At 32.9% G+C, this 23,168-nt stretch overlaps 1 long non-coding RNA gene across 1 annotated transcript in view; it reads right to left on the bottom strand.

Moving 5' to 3' along the window:
• Window positions 1–1,467: 1,467 nt before the first annotated feature.
• The window catches only part of LOC125503564, a 34,444-nt gene continuing 12,743 nt past the window's right edge, over window positions 1,468–23,168 (bottom strand). Inside the window, exons 2-4 of the long non-coding RNA XR_007280973.1 lie at window positions 20,058–20,100; window positions 7,084–7,129; window positions 1,468–1,550 (exon numbers count right to left, since the gene is read on the bottom strand). This is a non-coding gene — a long non-coding RNA (uncharacterized LOC125503564). The remainder of the gene's footprint in view (window positions 1,551–7,083; window positions 7,130–20,057; window positions 20,101–23,168) is intronic.

Below are 23,168 nucleotides of genomic sequence, written 5' to 3'. Positions count from 1 at the left end.
GAGCCAAAATCTATGCTTATGCCTCCAAAGAAGCGACAAACTAATTTTCTTAATTTTATTATCTAAAACACAATAAAATGAAAAAAATAACCTAACCACTAATTCCTCGTCACTTTACATCGAGAATAGCGCGCAACAAAGAACCCCAAAAATTGCCAGAAAATTTTCAGAATCCGCAATAAATCGTACGAATTAACGATATTACGAATATTATTATTAATTGGCATAATTTAGTGGCCAATGGATCGGGGAATCTGACCGGCATAAGGCAATATTTTGCAATCAAATTTAGTTGCTACATGATATAGAAAAACTGATGATTAAGAGTAAAATTTAAAAACAAATTCTTAATTAAAATCAGTATAAATTAGTATTGGTAAAGTATTTTATAAACATTGCCAGTTGGATCACAGGTAGTTTCATGTTCAATTTCTAATCTGGTTTATACTCAATTGTTTTGCAATTATTTCATTAATGTATCATTTTAAATTATTTTTTTATAAATACAATACTAATTTGTTTGTACCTAATTACCTCCATCGATTTATCGCCCAACAGATAGAAGGCATCATTTGAATTTAGAATTCTGAAACTGAAACTAAATTTTTCTTCTGTAAATTTGCAATTGTTTTTAGTTCGACTTAGAGATGAATGTTACTAATAATAGCAACACGCAAAAATAAATAAATATTTGTGACTTAAAATCAACTCAAATGGGCAGCAAATACCGAATTAAAGTGAGAAGTTCGGAGAAATCAGCATCATTATAACTCATATTATTAGTGCATACACAAAAATCCTTAGTTTTAAGACTCAGATCAGGGCACCGATGTTTTAGAAACCCCAAATACTTTTTATTAATAAACAGTGAAAAAATGCAGTCTTCAGATGGTACAAACTGGGTAAAGCAGCAAATTTGTTTAAGAAAAGAACAAAGTCAGGTAGAAAAAAAGACATTGCAATAAAAGTTAAATTATTTCTCCTTGACCCTTTGACCTGACTGGACTGTGAGTCATTTTAATGTAAAAGACTGAGTTGACGCTAATCCAAGAGGGTGACTCAAAATTAACGTCATCTCTTCCAGAGGTCTACTGGAGCTTACTTGGAGAGTACGAAGAAAATGTTAAAAATATTCGCTGAGTTTAGAGCTGGGGTCAGCTCACATTTTATGCAGCTGAGAATGAGAGAAAAAAAGCGTTTATTTACTTGCTTAGAGAGAAAATCGCATCAAAAAACTGTGGCCGAGAACACAAGCAAAGCTTTAATGCATGCAAAAATATTTCCTACAAAGCTGAGTCCTATCGAAAATTTCACTGTACGACTTCTTCAGTTTCACAAAGTTCAATGGTGTGGCTAAAATAGCAAGTAACCGCGTAATGTTAAAAAGAAAAAACTGCCAAATTTCTCAATTAATTTCTTGAAAATATTTCCAGTTTTTGGAAATAATATTTTTTTACAATTTTTTCGGCCCTCCGTAAAGATCTTCAGGCAACACCTCCACAGGAATTATGCCAATTTAGAATGACTTGCAGGCAAATTTTTGTCAATTTCTAAAATAAACCAGAAATTTTTCGGTTAGGTCAACGGGTATTTTTTCGAAAATTAAAGTAGGCAAAAGTGTTTTTTTTTTCGATTAGTAATTTCATGTCTCGCTTTTGTTGTTTTGAGACTGTTTGTTCAAATACATCTGAATTCAAACTAGTTTCAATTTTGAATTAATTATCGAAAATTTTATTTCTAAACGCCTAAAAGTAAACAACACAAACCATTAATTTTATTATTCTTTAAAACAATTTACGTAGTCACTGACAGTTTATCAACAAATGATTTGGCATGTGGCTGGCGATACGTATAATTAAACATTGAACAGTCGGAAGAAAAATGCGAATTTCCTTAACGTGAAAGCCACAATAAAGGTTAACCGCAATTTTCCCGTGATAGCGAGATCGTCCTTCAGAAAGGACGTATATAAATAAATATGAACGATTACTAGTTTCTTTAAACTGTTTCTAATGTATTATACTTTGAGCGATAAGCTCCAAAAATATATAAAATATCAGATATTTTATATTATATTATTATTTTATTTATATATAACAGATTCTGTTGACGGACTATAACAATAAATTTCTTAGCGTCTACCTGAAATCTAAGGCTAATTAATCAAAATTCGTGGCATGTTATTCAACTGCATACAACATTGCAACAGGGCAGACAGTGTTGAATTAGGGGTTGGCAGTCGTTCAACCCTTATAAATTTGTTTCCAGACAAGTCTTCTAAAAAAGGAAGGAGTGAAACGCCTCGACTGTTTGTCAAATTTAACCTGCCATATTAACTTTTCAACCAAATTCGACATCGCGAGTCAGGTTTGCACAGCGGAAAATCATAGCAGAGACTGTGCGATCAAGTTGCACAAAATGTGTTTTTTTTGTTATATTATGTAAGTCTAATGGGTGCTAATTTCGTTACTTATCGCCATCATCACACGTCTAATGCTGTTAGCCGTGAAATGAATGGGCTTCGATTATTAACAAGATCTATTACTATTCCATTTCCGCATGTTTAACAACAGCTTCATATTTCTAGGTCAACCCCATTTCATTTCTCACGTGGAAAGCGGCAAATGCGATGTGGAAATTCCAGGGATCGCTACAAATGGAGCAAGTGCAGGTTGAGCTGGAAAATCAGCTCAGTCATCCGATGAGCACTTTATGTTATTTCCAGACGGGATATATACAGTATTTACGTCTTGGCAAAGCAAATGAATGAAATTTCGAATTTAGTGCAGTATCGACTGTATGCTTTATACTGGGAACGGAAAGCAGTGTTCTTTGTTATGAAACGAATGGGAGCAAGTGAAAATAATTCCAAATATTTAAACGATAAAACAAGTCAAAGTACGCAAAATCCAGTCAAATTGCCAAGTAAATAAATGGATCAGGAAGAGTATTTTACTTGGCCAGCGAAAATAGACCCTGAGACGCCCCAGATATTCCTTGAATAAATGCTAAGAATATTAATTAATAAATATAACCTGTAACTGAAATTTGAGTAATAATTACTGTTGGTTGTCTAAGTTTACACTGCCTGATCATGCGAATGCAATACAATGCATAATTACATCTAAAATTATATTCGGCGCAACTTGCTAAAGTTTTCTGAATTTTCATGGACTAAGACTATGAAAGATGACTAAGAGTATGAGACTATGAGGTTTATACTCGTTCACTTATAAATGAAATATGCTGATATATCACAACTTGGATCGTTCAGGGAATAGTTCTTTGCCACTCTAACACAATATAGGTTTATGACCGATCAAATTGTGGCTTTTCGATCTTACAGAACAAAAACTGTTAGTCATAAAAACATTGTCCACAAAATCAAGTAATAACTTCAAGTGCATTAATAAAACATTTCTCAACTCTAAAAATTATCGCTATAACTTAAAGAGGAATTATTCCCCAAACAATGCTCTCGAAAGCGATTTAAGCGTCGCCGCTGTCCTCACCGACGAAGCAGCTGAGTTATCATCGACATACTATGGGATAGACATAGCTATTCAGTTCACAGTAATAAAGTCGTGACGTACGTGGATTACGACCCCATCCAGATTTGTACAGGGGCGCAAACGCTCCGTATTGATTTCAACGAACCTTCTTTTTAAACTGGGCGCGCCGCGCCATATTACCATCAAAAGGACACAGTAGTAAGACACAGGGTTGCCAAAATGAGACAAGAAACCCATGATGAAGTAGAATTGGAATTTCGGAAAAATGCTTAAAAAGTCAACCTAAGACACCTTTTTAGTGAGTAATTCATTCGTCCCTCAGAACATGTTTAACCATCAAGAAATACAACTATTGTTCGCAATCTAATCCACTTTACTTTCCAGAATAACTAAAAATGAGCAAAACTTACAAAGCTTTAAACATTAATTGGCTAATGCCTTATTTTGCCTCCTTATTTGGCATTATAAAAATTGAATAAACAAATCAAAATTTTATTGATCGAAAATTACCTTTTGATTAACAAAAATCATACAAAAAACTGGTTTTGTCAAAAATGTGCTTTAATTCAATTTAGTTAGTAAATTTTGCAAGCTATTTTCGAAAATGCAATTGTCGATCGCAATCTAACGCGCTTCGCTTTCTAAAATAATTAAAAATGAGCAAAACTTACAAAGTTTTTAAACATTAATGGGCCGCCGCATCCACTTTTTACCACACTGTTCTACATTAATTTGAAAGTGTAATAAATCGTTTCATTCATTGATTTTTGAAGTTTTCGTCTGGTTTCCTGCGTTTGTCTGGTAGAATTCAAAAAATTAATTGAAAAAACACATAAAAATTGGACGAACAAATCAATTTTGGATTAATCAAAAACTACCTCATTTGAAAGGTACTTTTTCATCAAATCATTCAAAGAAAAAGAAACTTTTTTACCAAAAAATTTGCTCCAACTTTATCAAATTATAAAATTTTACAAAGTTGGTACAAAAAAACCAGCTAAAGTCACCTTTTTCGTGAGTGATTCGTCCCTCAGAACATTTTGGTTCTAAAGGACAAAAGAACAGAAACATAGAATTGCATAAGAAAATGCAACTATTGCTCGCAATCTTATGTGCTGTGCTTTCCAGAATAATAAAAAAATAATTGAAAACGCATTTTTTTTCCCACTTCTTCCAATAAAAAAAAGTTGAAACTGTTTTTTTTCATCAATTTTTACAGTTCTCGTCTGCTTCTCCGTGTAACTGAACACAAAAATAAATTCAAAAACGAGACGAAAATTTGACAAACCGAACAAAGTTAACCGAAACAAGAAAATCATGTAAAACAAATAATTTTTTGCATTTTGGCAACAATTTTGACTTAATTTCATTCAATTATTAAATTCTACAATTTTTAGTTCAATTTGGTTAGAAAAAATGTAAATGAATGGAATGCAAAGAATAAAATCTTTGCATTCCAATACTTTATTAGTGTATGAGTGCAACAAATTTTTGAAAACGACGACGTTTTGCCCGATTTTCGAAAACTTTTGAAAAAATCTAAAGCTCCTTAAAAGTCTTACAAAGACAAATAAATTATCATAAAGATGATAATACAAGAAAACAAAAAGCAACCCAATGAAGAAATCTAGTTTACTAAACAAATTTACATATACATTTTCGGCAAAAAGTTGCTCTTTAATATAGTTCTGTCTCTTCAATATTAAAGAAAATGTTTTAAAATCGTCACCAACTACACAGCATAAAAAGCTTGTACGAACACGTCGCAAACCAAATAAATATTCTCTTCTAACCATTAGAACAATTTAACTAAAAACCATACAAATTGCGTAAGGCAGAAATGCGTACACAAATCTAATTCAGGATGAAGCAATTCCCACATCGAATTACTCCATTCGATCCAAATATATTTAAATTAGAAAGGAAATCTGAATTTCGTATGTGATTTATATAAAATTAATTAGTTTAAAAGTATCGTACGCAGAGCAATAAATGCGTGAAGGCATTTAGTAAAAGGAGACAGGGACGGAAAGGTGCTGAAAAGCGAAAGAAAAAGTAACGGGCTATAATTTACCACTTACCATTGTTATTTTGCAACCTATCCAATGTTTATTCATCATTAAAATGAAAGCAAATTCATCAGTAAATAATAAAGGAAAGAAGATTTGGTTCAAATGATTAATTGATAATCAGTACTTCGAAGCAAATATAATAGTTGTTCAAAGATTTACAGACGTTTAGAGAAAAGAAAGTAGATAAAGACCTCCCACTCTCTATGTGACAAATTCAAGACTCCCATACTTTACTTAACGTCATATTCTGTTTTAATGCGGAATTTCACGGAAAAAAATGAATTACATCACTTCCACTGACATTCGAGTACCGAATCTTAAAAGTAAGAGTAAATTTCGGTTAAAATTGGCTTCATTAGAAGATCGTCGACTTTCGATTCATTATGCAGGCTCAAAATGGTCAGAGCATTTTATTAGACGCGCCACAACAAATTCTATAAATCGCCTAAAAAAACGTGATCAGCATTAAAAATTATTCGCGGTGTGATTACCAGCATCACAATTTTCTCGTTGGGACTCGACCGTTGGTTGCTATTTTCAGACAGTCGAATTTTGCCACAGTTGTTCTTGATTAATGCCAATATTTGCTATGTCCTTTCCACAAAACGTTCACGAACTTCCTCAATAATATTTATGCCCTCTTCATTTTTTATACCATTACATCAACAATTTCAGTTTCAACTGCTTTATGTAAAAACAGTTTATACATCAATAAACAATATACTTGGGCCTCATCTACACTGCGAATGGCATTAACGCACATATAGCAGCATGCATAAATTAATCCAGGACCGTCATTTGGTTGACAAGGGACATTGGGGGGTTAACGAGTAACACAAAGGGGATGAGGGAGAATTTCGGGTGTAAATCGGGTAGCTGAACGGGGACAGAATTGTGCGGACATAATTGCACGGTCCCGAATTCTGAATATATGGCATAATACCCAACATGGATCGGTCCGGGTATATCAGCCCTTTGAAAATGGTTTGTCATCGAGGGTAGCAAAGTGCGGAGAGAGTTGTTTCATTACTAGAACAATGCAATGATAAGGCAAATTTCGGGTGGCAAGCAGAAAATCAAAAGAATTTTACGCAATTTTATAGAACAGGATAGGTAACAAACAGCAGAATGTGTATCGCCGCACAGATGAGCCTTTTTGTACGCTTAATAGTTATATAAACCTTAAGAACCCATTAAGCCGCTAATTCTTCACAGACAAATATCCTTTCATTGAAGGGAATTAACAAAATGAACCAAGCAATAATGGGACTGGCTAGCCTGAGATGAACCCAGGTTCCTCAAGATTAGTGTTGCATAAAATATATGAGCAAATGAAAGTTATAAATATGTAAACAAATTAGTTCACCGTGAAAGGCTGCCAACTCATTTAATAAACAAATAAAATGTCCGTCAATTTACCGAAGATAATTATGAGTAATTGCCTTCATGTAGCAAGCAAATTATAAGATAGATGAAATTATCTAACGACTGGAACTTACCTTTGAGTCGAATCGATGACTTATCGGTGGATATCCGCATTTTGATCTGGAAAAAAGAAAAACCGTTAAACTAACTAACGTGCTTCTTTAAATCTGGATATAACTAAATGCTCCTTAGGTTAACGATCAATAAAAACACAGGAATTCCGAATGTATAGCATTAATGTATGTAAAGGCACTGATCTGACCCAAGCTATTTGGCAGTGACGTCATTATATGAGACGTCATACTAAAAATCATTCATGTCCGATATTTGTTTGAAAGATTATATGTCATATTCTGCAGATGCCAGCTGAAGCGTCTGTTTACGGTGATTTCAAAAACTTTTTTTTATTGCATCAGATTTGTTATCCCATGGTTTTATAGAAGTTTTAAAAACAATCTTTACTTTTTGATAAATTTAACATTGGTCGTTAGTATTGCTTCATTTAAGTGCAGTTTAAAAGTTTTATTTCTCTCTATAAAATACCATTTTTTACAAGATCCGTCGACAACATGGCATGTAAATTAATTGAAGTTGCAAAAGTGAAATAAAATTTTCAGAATGTAAACTAATAATTGGGAAAATAAATCACTTCCTTCAGTTTCGTCAATAATTTGCAATATATTGTGCAGTTCGTCATGGCGCAAACGTCATCAAGTCGCGTATTTTTCATGCAAAAACACATTTTTAGGTCTGCTTCTGCTCGTCTCTCAGTTGAAATTATCGAGTTTTCAATTAAATCAGAACGCAATTCTACAAATCCTCGGGTTAGGTTTAGGCCATCATCAGATAAAATTTTCCTTATTTGCAGAATTTGCGTTGTTATTGCCTGAAGGCCCACGAAATTTAAAGCCATAAACAAAATTAAATAAATTATAAAACTGAATAAAATCACAAAAAAGTCCTTTTGTATAAACATATGTGCGAAGAACTTTAGCTTCTAAGATCATTGAGAGTTGAATTTAGGAATTTTCTTGCGATTTTTCGTTCTAACTCTTGCCATTTTCCAGGTATTTGTCTAAAATTTGGATCGCAGCCAGCGAAATTAATGAAACTCTGATGAGAGTAACTTCGGGTCTCGTATATTTAGAGAAGCCGTTAATATTCTAGCGTCTTTCAAACCCTCAGCTCCATTTATAAAAGTGTCTCAATTGTGAAAAACTCCCGATAAAAACTCATAACTTCCAAACCCAGATATAACTTTAAACAGTTCAGATGAACCTTTTGTCAGTGCCTATAAAGAAAGCGAAAAGTTTTATAAAAAAGATGGAATTTCTACCGTGTTTCAATGAAGCTGTCACGTTTATAAAAATGTTTCAACTGGTCGAAAAAATTGATCTTCAGAACTTCTATAGATGTACAGTTAAACTTTCGCAAAGTTTTGGTGCAATCTTTGCTTACAATGTGTGCAAAAAATTAAACATTTGAAGTACCTACTAATTTTTTATCGATTTTCAATCTTTGTCTCGTGTTTATAAGAGTGTTAGTTGGGCATGCTTTCAAAAAAAACTTATAACTTCCGGATTGTTGTAGACATAAGGCCGAACATATAGGAGATTTTATGGAAGACTTTGCTGGATTTGTGTGCAAAAAGGAATTTGGAGGACCCCCTTTGATATTCTAGCGTTTTCCACACTCTCAGCTCCTTTTGTAAAAGTGTTTCGATTGTGCCAGGTGTTTCATAAAAAATCATAACTTCCAAATAATTTTAGATATAAATTGGAAATTTTAGAACCGTTTAGTGAAGCCATTAGTTACTGCGTAGAGGACACAAGAAAGTGGTTCGTTAAGCCCATAGATTGTCTACTACTACTCTATCTGTTACGCTTTTGAAAATGTTTCAACAGGGCTTCCAAATTGATGGCTTCCAAATTCCTATAAATATACAAATGCACTTTCTGGAAGTCTTAGAGCAGTGTTTGATTGGAATGTGTGCAAAATGCAAAGCATTTGAAGTGCATACTAATCTTTTACCGATTTTTAAACTCTCTGTCTCGCTTAAAAATTCGGGACGCTGTCCAAAATCATAACTTCCCCACTCTTTTAGATATGAGGTGAAAATTTTGGATCATTTTAGCAGAGCATTTGCTAGGTTCTTGCACAAAAATTCAAGGAGTTGTGAAAGCTTCCCGATATAAAAAAGATAACTTCCAAACTCTTCTAGATATAAAGTATAATTTAAAACCTTGTAGGTAAATCATTTGTTAATGAGTATAAAAATGTAAAAAAATCAAAATAATTAGAGCACCTAAGGATTTTTCACAAATGCCTCCATAAAAAAAATCATAACTTTCGAACCCCCGCAGATATGAAGTTTAAACTCTGTTCCATTTTCATGGTAAGAACAAACTCATTTAAAAACACATTAGATCCTTCAAAAAAGTGCGTTTTGACCCTTTTTCGGCTATTAAGCGGTCGCCATGTTTATCCGACCATATCGGTTTTCTTGTATATTCAAAAGCTCTTCATCTGGAATCGACGAGCCTCTTGGATCGAAAAGAACACATCTAATTCATTATATTGCATAACTTCGTATGCATAGCATCAAACAATAGGATATTCAAAAAAAAGCGTTAGATACAAGAAAGGATACTTGTTATATTGGATGTCCTCACGTTAACTATGAGCGTTACATTGTGTTATTTTCGTGGTGGTAAACCAATCAGTCAAATTATGAATTATGCAGTCAAATGTATCGGAAAATTTAAATGATCATTTGGAAAAAAATGCACAGAAACTGCGAACACCCGCCAATAAATGAACAATCTTAATATTCTTCCATACTTCCGTGAATTGTAACAATTTGATTTAAGTAAATTGTAAATACCATCTAACTTTCGTCGCGCTGGACAAGCTGGTCTCGTGGGCAAGTAATAGAAAAAGAACGCCAATTACTGCGTCACTACCAAAAAGCTTGGGGCCGACTATACAGGGTGTCCCACCGGGAACCGCCGCGGTCGGTATCTGACAAACTGTAATTAACAACAACTGTAATTTGAAAATTGGACAGCGTGCCAAGGTCATTGGGGGCAAGCGGTCTAAAATATTTTCAAAATGGCCACACTTTCGGTTATACCGAAAGTAGGTATCAATTCTAAATATATTTCATAGCCATGTTGAAGCCAAGTCTAATCGTTTTTGATATATGTATTTGGAATTTTATGTAAAAAATTACAGTGGCAGCCACTCGAATAATTATTCATTTTTCCTATAAGGAATTTTGGCACTTATTTAATCTGTTATTATTTTCAAAAGGTAACTGACAGATGTCAGCATGCCTTTCGCATTTTATTATATTAAAAATGGCCACTTTCGTCATGGCAACTAAGCGTGACAGGATTTAAAAGATGCTGCAAAATAGCCATATGAAAACATTAAATTGGCAACATTTCGAAAACTAAACACTTTTGGAATAGACATCGTTAGACAAACTTACACTTATTTTTAATACTGAATATGACAAAATTATCAAAAATGGGGGTATCCATTTGGAAAAATTGATTTTGGCGGTTTTCTCAACTGTATTTTGAAACTTGTTTCTTTAACACCTTGAATTAAGTTTTCAAAATGTTTTCGAAGTTCCATTAAAGTAAGTCTTTTTCAACAATAAATGCGCCTCAAATTAAGTATTACAAATTCCCTTATAGGAAAAATTAATAATTATTCGAGTGGCTGCAACTGTCATTTTTTACATACAATTTCAAATACATATCTCAAAAACGGTTAGACTTAGGTACAGTACATTAGGCATGAAATACATTTAGAATTTGGATTAGAATTAAAAAATGTAATAATATATAGGGTGTTTCATTTAAAATAGGCAAGTTGATACGCACTTCCGGTATAACCGGAAGTGTGGCCATCTTAAAGAGATTTTAGGCGGCGGGCCCCCAATGACCTCGGCACACTGCCCAATTTTCAAATTTCTGCTAATTGCAGTTTGCCAGATACCGATCGCGGCGGTTCCCGGTGGGACACCGTGTAGTACTTTTAGTGTGGAAATCAATAACCATCAAAAACTTACGTCAGTTAACACATTACAGGCGATTGTTAATAATTCTTGTTGTTTTAATCGTAACCTTGATTGGAATATCATTAGCTCCGACTACAATTAGTACAGGTATGCTTGTTTTTTGTGTCACTGAAATGAAACTTTGAAAGGATTATGCTAATGTGTCGATTGTACCTTTCAAGACAACGTATGAGGCGTCAATCATATAAACGCTCAAGTGTTTGATAAGTTATTTGAACAAAATGAATTGCCGCCTGCTGGAACAAAAGAAGAAATTTAGTACCTTAAAGTTGCACGAATAAAAAAGATCGACTTTATCAAAAACATGGCTTCCGCAAACCGAGTGGTTCCTTAACCAAAAATTATCCAGAATGAATAGTGATTTTTGCCAAATATTTTCAACAGAAAATATACACTAGAGGAACAATTTAATCCGGCAGTTCCAGAAAGTGTTAGATATTATTAAATTATTTGAATTTTAGTTAAGATCGATTTGGTTAAGGTTGTGGCATTTTTCTGAACATTCCGTAGGCGCAACAGGGACATGTTGATAAAATCTGCGAACTTCTAAAAATTAAAATAACAAGTTTTTTGCATTTGCATGACTGTCTGGACATGCACACTAGCGCAAATACTAGCAGCAATTCCAGCTGATATGTTCACAAAATAGTATATATTTGCGATTCCGAGTGGACAATCGAGATAGTGCAGCTCCAGAAGGCAGATGAATGATTCAACCATCATCTATACAAATATAGCCGAAAATATGGTTATCACGTAGGTAAAAGCGAGAAATAGCTGGTAGGTAATACATATTTATAAAACTGTTGTATTAATAATTTGTGGTGGATTTTCCTATTCCCCGGAGAAATTATTGCATAAAACCGTACTAAGTAGCAAAAAAATGAAGAATTCAAAAGTTTCATCGCAACAAGAAACAATGAAAACTAAAATGGTGAACTGCAACTTCGCTCAACTCAGTTGTCGCACGGTCCATTGTATAACAAGAGAAAGTATATGTATAAGAGAAAATTGTTAGGCCCAGCTTATTGCTTATTACCAACTGCCTACGCTCTCTGTAAAATAATAAATAACTTCTCTGTGACGACATTCAGACAATGAAAATATTAAGTATTTTGTCACCAAGGACCGAGACAAGGTAAAAGAAAGCGCAGCCGAAAGCCCGTGTCCCTGTTTTTGCTTATTGAAGTTTACACATGGTACTTCTCACTCTTCAGTGTTCCCATTCTGAAGGTTTGCTTTGTATTGATAATAAAGCTCAGCAATGAGAAGAGACTGTTTGAAGACCACAAAGTTATCTAAAAAAAATAGTTTGAAGATTCTACACCCGTGAAAGAACCAGAATATTGAAAATTCCTACTCTGGTTTTGAGAATAAACTGTAAATTTCTGCTGGGTAATATCGGGAAATGTCTTCCATATTCCTGAGCAGATGCCGCAAGATCGTTTCAATAAGCCCTGTATAGGATTCAACAATCTCTCGTAATAATAGAAAAACGACAATCCTGCGAAGAGAAGGCACTCTGACGTCGTTATAGCCCATGGTTTTGACCGCATCCAAGGTAACAGCAGCGTTTTTAATATACCTGACAGACCCAGAAGGTCTACTGCTGCCATTGTGTACACTGCGAGAAAGGAATGGTTTTATAATTATCATTTCTGTCGGCTGTGAAGGTGTATAACCTTTCTAATATATAGACAATCTCGTCACTCGTTTTTGATGTTACCGTATGTTATATAAGGACCAGTATTTCAACAGGGATTTCAGTCTGATGAAATTCGATCAATATTTGCAATATTCGTAATAATTTTAAATCAACAACAAAGTGCGATAATATGAAACGCAATCATGTTCTGGAAGTGAATCAATATGAAAAGAAAATTGCAGCCAAAAGACGTTTAAAGTTGGTCCAATATAGGCAAATAATAATATGAAATAAGAACGCTCTAGGTATGAAGAGGAAGACAAAGCTCGAGGACAAGGATTTTCGATAAGTCCGCCTTGAAAGATTTTTTTTTTGGAAAAGGTTAACGCTAACTTATAAAACTATTTAAAAAAGATATAATTGTTTCAAAATTTCATCAGCTTTCGCAACAACTACAGCGCTTTTACCGCGACTTTAAATAATCAAAATATGTCTTATTGTCACAGAAAATCTGAAATACATTTTATGGACAAAGCGAATGCCAGATAAGAATACAGGTACAAAAACAGCAATACAAAACATAACAGGAACAATAGAGAGAACAATGCAATACAGACTAATACAATCAACAATTCGTATTGCATATTGTAGGCCGCTTCAATCCAAAATGCAATATTCAATAAGTTCTCGATTACTTTTAAAATATGTTATTCTATAGAAAAATGCGTTATTATTATTCTTTGACAGAAATTCTTTTGGAATTATTATTTACTTTTAGGCAATTTAACTAGTTTTAGCTAAAATAATTGAAAACTCGGACAATTGCTAGTCAATGTTCTTCGAAGACAAAGAATCCAACAAAGAGTAAAAATTTTACATCTTTTGATTGGCCAAATTGTATTTTTCGTTAACACTTTTTTACTATTGAGATTTCCAGCAAATCTGCGTCAAACATAATTACTATCAAAAATTCCCTTTAATTAAATGATCGTTAATTTTACGAGTTCCAGAATGTTACCGCAGCATTATTTAATCTACCTTTCGAACAGAAAAACCACAGAAATTAAAAGGAAATGATTTGGTCAAAAATTAAACTTTCTCTCGCTGGGCTTATTCAGTAACAGCAGCAATTTTGCAAATGTACACTTTCATCAAATTTTTTAAAATAAACACAATTTTTTCATAAAAGTATTACGCCTACTTATACCTACCTAGTGGCCCACATTTTACATATCCCTAATTCAATTAATTCATTATTCCGCATAATTTAAAATGATACTTCCAGTCTAGCAACATTTTTTTCCCGTTTTCTAATTGAACCTCCTAATTAACGATTTAACAACTAATTAACTCGTAATTGACGGAAACTCAACTTTTAATAGAAAAGACCCATTTCTTGGCAAATAGACAATAAATATTTGTTACACATTAAATATAGAACATGTAATATTTCAGCACCTTGTAGAAGTGCTCCTCTATGTATTATATTCCCTCTTATTCTATTGAACAGTTATAATAAAAGGTGCAAAATGGGCTAAAAATTAAAACATTTCACCAGCGCTCTTACTAAAATCCCTTTAATCATTACAACAAATAAGTACACGTGAAAAAACCCAAAGGTATTTCATTCCATTAATTTAAAACAAATAGATTTCATTGCACTTTTTACCTATTTTCATTGATGCATTTCAAACCTTCTGGTACTTATTTGTTTTTTCAATTATTTCAGATAATTTCCGTATAAACTGCAATCATCATCCGGCTGAAATCAACAATTTCCAAATTCGTATAATTCTAGAACATTTTATCATTCATTAATAAAAGAGATCGAAACTAATCGGCGTTATCAATTAACCGTAGCCATTAACGAAATATTAAATAATAATCCTTCGGTACTACTTCCTGCATGGGCAAAAATTCGAAACCATATCCACGCGTTACAATATTTAATGAAATTTTCAAGGCTAGAAGAGAACAGTATGGTGAAAAAAACAAAGGGCAATTACACCGTGCAGTCGCCATGGTTTTTGACCTCGTATAATGCCCAATTAAATTTTCAACTGGCTATATTCACGAAATACGGGGGGATTCATTGTCTTGGAATGGCATTTAGTTTCCTTCATGCAAATCATTCTCGGTTGAAAATTATTACTCACTGAAATAATGATATAGGAACCAAAGCCAGTTAAATATCACGGCAAGCGTCTGTCTCAGAAAATTTTCCTTTATTATAAACCCATATAAATTATCATCTAAAAATCAATTGCTAACCATTTCCCTGCTATGGTGGACTGGCATTTATACCAAGAACCATATCCATTTAAGGACAAGGATGTTATATGGGGCTCATTTGCATGAGAAAATGTCAGTTGTACCTCGGTTTTTCCAAAAAAAAAACCGTTGTTTGAATGAATAAATTATACCTTTTATTAACCTTAAATTGTTGAATAAATTACCCAAATTAATTAATTCCTTCTGCAGAATTAACATTTGGCAGCATGAAACCAGCAGTAAATATGTATTTAATTAGAGAGTTTTAATAAAATGGAAAAAGTGTTCAACTGTCCTGAACGTTTCTTTGCTAATCCAGATTTCAATATTATATTCAAGATTCTTTCTTGCTTTTTTTTAGCTTAACTTTTGATTTAGCTTTAGTTCGTGTTGATTTATATTTTATGAAATTACAAAATCACTCAAAAAGTATACTTGATTGCAAACTACTTTACGAAGAGGCTTTTTTAACAACACAGACGGTATTCTGTAACTATAAAATAAATCAAAATAAAAACAAAATGGTCAGCAACGTCCCAAATTAAAAAAGAAAGAAAGTTTCCACATATACAGGGTGTCCCGAAATTGTTGGTCAACAATGATACCGTTTATTAACTGTTCGTGAAATTTTTGTAGCCAAAGTAACTCAAAGATATTCGTCTTTTTGAATTGGAAATTTATCCAAAATCTTGTTATTGTACAAGTAAGGTAAAAATTAACTGTTGTAATGAGTACAAATTTAACGGTGTTCCCAACTTTGGGGATATGATCAAGCAGTTAGATATATCCATTTTTTGCTTCAGAAAAGGTATACCTTATTTTTCGCGATATCTTTTACGGCTTTTGACATAAAAAAAACTTTTTGTAGTGATAAAACTAAGATAAAACTATTAAAAGTAACAATCAATTATGCCCACCAGTGCATTTTGAACATTTACCTTAGGTATTTACCCAGGTTTTTTCACATATGTATGTATTACTTTTAATAGTAGGTATTAGTTTTATCACTACAAACTATAAAAAGTGATTTATCTCAAAAGCCGTAAAAGATATAGCGAAAAACAAGACATACCTTTTCTGAAGGAAAAAATGGATATATCTAACTGCTTGATCATATCCCCAAATTTTCTACTATTCTATTAGCCCTATTATTGTTGACCAACAGATGCAGGACACCCTGTATATCAGTGCTTGAGAACTATTAAGGCTTGGCAAACTTCAGCAATCTTAAATAGTCGATTATATAAAATTAAAAATAATTGCATACAGATAAAATATGAAAAATAACTAAATAGTTATAATGTGGCTAAAAAAAAATTTAAAACAAAATCTCAACTCAAAATCTCAACTCAAATTTTGAATACATTTTGAAGATACTTTCGTGTTATCAATATAATTATAAAATCGTCATCATTAACGTCCCTTTTAATACAAAATAGCTACTGTAATAATAAAAACACTGGGAATGCGGAATAAAATAATGCTATAGTAGAAAATTAATTCTAAAAAATCCGCAACTGCTAATCAAATTCAATAAAAATAAAACCGAATCTAAAATTGACGAAACTCGCAACACAACTTTTACTAACGACAAAGTTTTCCTGTACGTGCGACAGGCAACCTATTTCTTAAATGCTGTATCAAAATTAACTTAATTTGGCCTTTTTATTTTTACTTTCCAAATCTCACGCAACTTTTAGAAAGTATGCGTGATTCAAAATAATTCTAATACCTGAACTATATGCATAAATAATGTACCCAAAAAGGAAAAAAAACTTAGCAACCTATAAAGAAGTGAAATGTTTTAGCTCAATGGGAAATTCTCAGAGAAGCACAACTAAATTTTGAAACAAAATACGAATTTGTAAAAACATCTATTATCCTGCCCTTAAGTTGTCTATTGCGCGACAATATGTCCTCTTTTTCATGAGTATAGATTTTCCAATTCTCATGCGACAACAAAAAAAATGAGTACAGATAGCACACCAAGAAGAACGAATTTGTATTACTAAAAAATAACTAATAGGCCCATGCAAAGTCCTTCCGAAATTTTGAAGTAGTTGCAAGTTCAACTCAATTCATGAGGGTTAAGAGATGCCACCGATTTTGAGAAAAACTTGTCTAAATACTCAAGCCATTACTTAAAAAAATTAAAAAAACACACAAGTCAAATTTCAAATGTAAAACTTAAATTTGTAAAAGTTAATTTCGACTTTATGAATGTTCAGTTTCGACGAGAATAACCGCAATATCAGAATATCAAATTGGCATAATTTACGTTATTTTCAAGTCAAGGGAAAAGAATGATATTTAGAACGGCTGAAAATCGAACGTTAGACTTTAATGTCAATAGCATACATTAGAGCAACCGAGAAATTAGTTCGATTAATAAACGTTTTATAGTTTACAGGGTGATTGCGTCATAATTGGGTTAATATGGTAAAGCTTTACTGTTCACTGATTTTGAATAATGTAGATAACACTACGACAGGTAATATAACAAGAATAACAATCATTTTAGTTGAGATAATTATTTTAAGATCAGTATGGGGCAAAACTAACGAAATTTCTGACTAAATGTATTGCACAGTGAGTGTGCCACGGTTACGTCGCCGATAAGCAATGAAACACAATCCTGCAATAGTGAAATATTAAAAGCTCTTAACATAGTGATATTTCCTAATTAAACTAGTGATTGCACAAAAAGTGAATTGTCCTCGTCTTTAGGAACCTTAGCGAATCAATTTAAGCAATAATTAAAAAGCCAACAAATTGTTTAAATATTCTGAATGCGAATGAGGTAAATAAACAATTCGTTAAGAGAGGTTCTTTTAGATTTAAGCAATCAAAAGTTAACTGGTGATTTAAAAAAATATATTGGAAAACTACTGAAAAACCAAACTGCCACTTTCCTATGTGCATATCACTTAACAACTGTGAGAATATTTAATAAATGTGAAATCCTAATCAATCATTCACCAACCTTGAACCACGCGAGATTGGTTAATGTTTCTTGCCGTAATCATACAATTACATTTGAAATTGTACGATAGTGAAGAAAACAATCAAATCTCGCTAATTGCCCTAATCATATTGGCTGTTGACCCATACCAAAAAAAAACCAGACGCAAAAAAATCCCGACAAATGCCGGAATCTAGCAACCGAAACAGTCGGTTGAAATAATTGTTTCAGATGATTACATTGGAAACATACCGAATTATCAATTGGCAAAGGTGAAGAAACTAAAAATTCTAACATGATAGGTTATTGGCACAATGATTCGACTACTAATTGTGGCATGTTCCGAATATTTTTCCAAGGATAAAATGTTGTTGGACTTTTCAACGAACAATGAACCCGCCATGGTTCACCCTGTACGGTGCCGAAAGAGAAACCCATTAAAACCACATGATAGTAATATTTGCGCCCTCACACTAGGGACCAAATTTTAAATGGCAAATATTGATTTTAATTAATGGGTCTGCCCACTTGGCTTACTTTTCAAGTTTGTGACAAACAGATGGCCAGCAGCTAGAGGCGGATGTAGCAAAATTAGGGCTCGAACGAATGTTGAAATGAGTAAACTGCTGGCAAAAGTTAAGAGACTAAGATTTAAAAATCAAAGACGCTTAAAAGTGCACTAACTCACGTCATCGAGAAAGGTATCCAATCTTTTGATAGTTTCGAACGAAACGTTCTAAAACCTAATGGAAAATATCTTCCAGCTTGATTGGATGGATTGGAAGTGACTAAAATTTATCCAATTCCTACTCAGATTAATAAATGAAGGACTATTGACATCAGCTAAAATTAGATATTGGCTAAGTGGCAAAAGTACCTAAATGGCTAGAACAAAAGAAGCTCCATTAATCGCTTCTAAAAGTGAGGGCTATTAAAAATGAAACGCGCTGAACCTCCCTGAAAGGGAAGGGAAAAATTGGGGTGGACCGTTATGGATTAGACCAGCCATTGATTAAAAATAATTGCACGGTGTGCTAAAAAAGATAGTCCAAAGCATTCATATAGAGCAATTGAGGCGAAATCAATCGGAGCGGTTTTGCCTCAGTCAAATGATTCAGAATTTTTCTTGGTGATGGTTTAATTTTATCGACATTATTTACAGCAAAAATGTATTTAACTATTGTTATTACATGTTTAGCATTAGACCATTGACATACTTGATTCACTGTACTTTAAGTGTAGTTACAGTACGTCAAGTATAGAAGATCTGCTGTATCCAACAATGTAATGAGAAAAACCTGTGTTTTTATGCGGAGAAAACCCATAAAACCGATATAAATGTAAAAAACGACAACCACAAGCTGGTACAAGACGTTTCTAGAAACACATTTGAATCAATGAAGCCTTTTGGAAAAAAAAATTTTTCAAGAAATAATTAAACCACTTTTCCAAAGTATCTGATTTTGCAAGTAATATCGCTGGTATGCAAAAAAGCATTCTCCAAGTGATACGACACAGTAGGTGCGGTCATTCGCAAACGTAAGATCATTCAATAAAACGCCATGGGCGATTAATGGAAACCGATAGTAAAATGCATTGATGCCAATGTGTTAGAAGATCAGGTTACATCAATAGGAAAACTAGGCGGTGGCATGATCTCATCCAAGAGATTCAGAATCTTCAAATTTGCTGCAACACCAGGTACAAAAGTGACCATACTACAGTAACCCTGAATTGGTCGTTACCACTTGCAATTTGACCTTTGCGCGGTTTAAAATTGCCGGACCACCGCCAAGAAAAGTTGCTGAACAACTTTTCTGAACTGCCTGCCAGCTTGATTTGATGTCTATTAACTTCGCTGTGCCTTCTTGCAAGTCATTAGTATCATGAAATTGACGAGATCGGTAAAGTTAAAATGTTGCCACTTCCATTTTCAGTTTAAAATGTCGCCCAAAACAGGTGTCCTGTAATCATTTTATTCAGAACAAACCCTGAGTGCCATAAATAATGTTTGGGGAGTTTAAGATATTAAGGGGTAAAGAGAGTTAAGTTTAATTAGAAATAAAACATAAAAACTTACCAGTAACTACCTGAGCAGGTCTCGGTGAAATCGATTAATCAAACTGAAAATGAAAAAAAAAAACAATTAAATCAAAATTAAAAATCAAAACATAGATATAATAACGATTACTATAAAGTTTTCAAATACACAATTTACAATGTGTATTGTAAAAAAACGTCCAAGCATATTATTACTTAAATGTTTCCTTAAATAATATTTTTGAAAAATAACTTCCCATCTTTTGCAGTAGAAACCACGAATTTATAAAGAGAAAAAATAATCAAACTAACAGAATCAATGAATATAAATGAAGGCATCACCAAGTACACACTCAATAAACTGTCTTCAACCACTACGAATAATTTGGTTGTTTTTGCAGGCCTGACACAATATATTCGAACACATGCTTTGATTGGAACAAAATAAACTTAAAATAGCGTCAACATTACAGAATTAGTAGATAAGAAACTGGAATAAATTTTACCAAATATCAATTATTCATCTGCATCTTTACAAAGATGTTTAATCAAATTTTCGATAGATAACAACATCGCAATCTAAAATCATCGAATATATCGACCCATCAAGGTTTGTCTAATCGCACATTCGCCCAATTTTTATCTATATTCCTGATTTGCCCGAATTAAGAAAAATGCCCTAAACTTCCGCCATTCCTTCAATGAAAATCCATTGAAGACACCCAGTATAGAAGTCAAAGTTAACTTATTCTACAACAGTCAATAAACATTCAATAACCGTCATCGCCTTAATAAACCGATTATTACAAGGAATGCAAACAATCAAACACAAACAGAAAAACCAAAATAGTGACGCAACTCAACCATAAAAACATGGCATGTGAACATATGACGGTCTTAGGCGATTAGTAATTAATATTTTCCTACTGATGTTTCCTCCTCTAGCACATACGGAAGTGCGCGAAACGATTCAGGGACAAACTTCCTTTCTAAACTCGAAAAAAAAACCTTAGAAAAAAGTGGTATAGGTCACAAACAATAATTAATTTAACAGTCAAAACAAAGCCGATAGTCGTTGGTTCCAAGAAGGTACAAATTAAAAACACTGGCAAAAAATTAGGTATAATGCCAACGTTAAATTTTATTTTATTTAATTGCTTAATCGCAAACCTAAACTTACATTCTGAAAGATGAATTTTCTGAATTCGAATATCAGTTCAACGCATACACTTTATGAGCCTGTATACGAAATATGAATGCGAAATATACAAACGGAGAAGAAAAATAAGAAACGCCTTACAATAATCGCCTCCACCCAAATGTCTTCGGGGTAACGTCTGAAATACTACATAATAAAGTACAATGTTTTTGGGCAGCTAATATTTGTTACACAAAACCCGAAGAAATAAATACTGCACGGAAATAGAGCCGATTGCATGCGGAGTTATCCAAAAATTAATTCTGTTTCTTATTTAAGAGTTCATTATATTTTAAATGCAAATTCACTGCCTTCCAAATAAACAAGCACATTCGCCATTCTAACCACTCCTTCGCCATTCTAACCACTCTTTCACCATTACATTTAAATATAAAAATACACATTTGCAACACATTTTTCTAATCAAAAAGGGACATTTTCACTTTAAGTCTACTAATTTACAAAAAAAAATTGCAGCACGATTGAAACAAAGCTTAGCAAAATGTATCACTTAATCCTGCATAGCTTAACGGATATCCATGCAACCTCAACTAACAGCGCGTTCGCCATAACAATAAAATAATTTATCTGTATTACAATAATGGTATAAATTGCAAACATTTAGAAATCTAACGCTTTACAGCCTAAAGCACCAGTTTTCAAACTTTTTTGGTGACGGAACCCTTTTACAGAACTAAATTTTTAACGGAGCCCTAAACCCTAACTAAACTAAAAGTAAAACGTGTTATATGTGTATTGTTTATTAATAAGCAAACAAAAAAAGGTTTTTGGAATTAAATGCTAATTATAGCTTTTCCAAAATGGCTACGCTTCCGAAAATCAACGATATCTTAGCTTTTTTTAATGGAAAGTCCTTATTTTGATTTCATATTTGTATTCAGCATTAAATGAATTGAATTTAAAACGTGCATTAGTCAACACGTATCTGTCATAATTTTGACATGTCACATTTATTGAAAAAAAAACTGGGATGCACAGGTTTATTTGAAAAAATCATAGCTCCAAAACCATTCCTATTTTTTATTCAATTTTCAAAGGTTTGGCCGACATTTTGCATTGATTCTGACACTTTCGTTATTCGTGCGTCTGTTGCGGTGTTTCAAAGTTAACAATCAAAAAATGCTTGCATTACGATTTCTGATAAAAAATTGAAATTTACAGATTACTTCTATAGCCGACCACTTGATAAGAAAACAGTAATATTTCTTCCAAGAAATGCCAATAACTCATAAACGACTTTAGATGAACGTACACAATGTTAATGAAAGTGGACTTAACATTCAATTATACATTTATTTTTGAAACTCCAAAATTAAAATCAAATCCTGGGTTCTTCAGTCATTTATTTATTGTTCATTTATCAATTTAAGAAAACGTTTCGGTGTTTTCCACCATCATCAGTTTTAATGTGTAGCGTTGTTGCTACCCAGGAACCCAGGATTTGATTTTAATTTTGGAATTGAAACACAGTCAGGAAAGTACGTACAATTTATTTTTGGAGTCAGAAATAGTAGTTGCCATTTAAATATGTGAAGTTTTTGTCATTTTTTTATTGTCAACTTTGGAAATCATAGGACAAACACGAAACATAACAGAAGTGTCAGAATCGATGCAGAATGTCTGCCAAACCTTTGGGAATTGAATTAAATAATGCCGATTTATTTATTTGCAATAGTTCAGGAAATATAAATTTGTTAATAAACCTGTGCCACCCTGATTTTTGCAAAAAATGACAACTCAAAAACTGTGACAGATAAGTGTTGACAAATGGACATTCTGCACTCAATCAAAATGGGAACTTTCCACTTAAAAAACCGAAGATGGCGTCGATTTCCGGTAATTCAGGAAGTGCCGTCATTTTGAAAATACTATATTTATACGTGCACCAACCGATTATGGTGCCTACCAAATTTCATATCAATAAGATTTCGG

Source organism: Dendroctonus ponderosae, unplaced genomic scaffold, assembly GCF_020466585.1.
Source record: "Dendroctonus ponderosae isolate FM_Combo_2020 unplaced genomic scaffold, Dpon_F_20191213v2 Dpon_F_20191213_2, whole genome shotgun sequence".
Lineage (NCBI taxonomy): Eukaryota > Metazoa > Arthropoda > Insecta > Coleoptera > Curculionidae > Dendroctonus > Dendroctonus ponderosae.
Note: the sequence above shows the minus strand (reverse complement) of the source record. Positions and strands in the feature narration are given on the sequence as shown.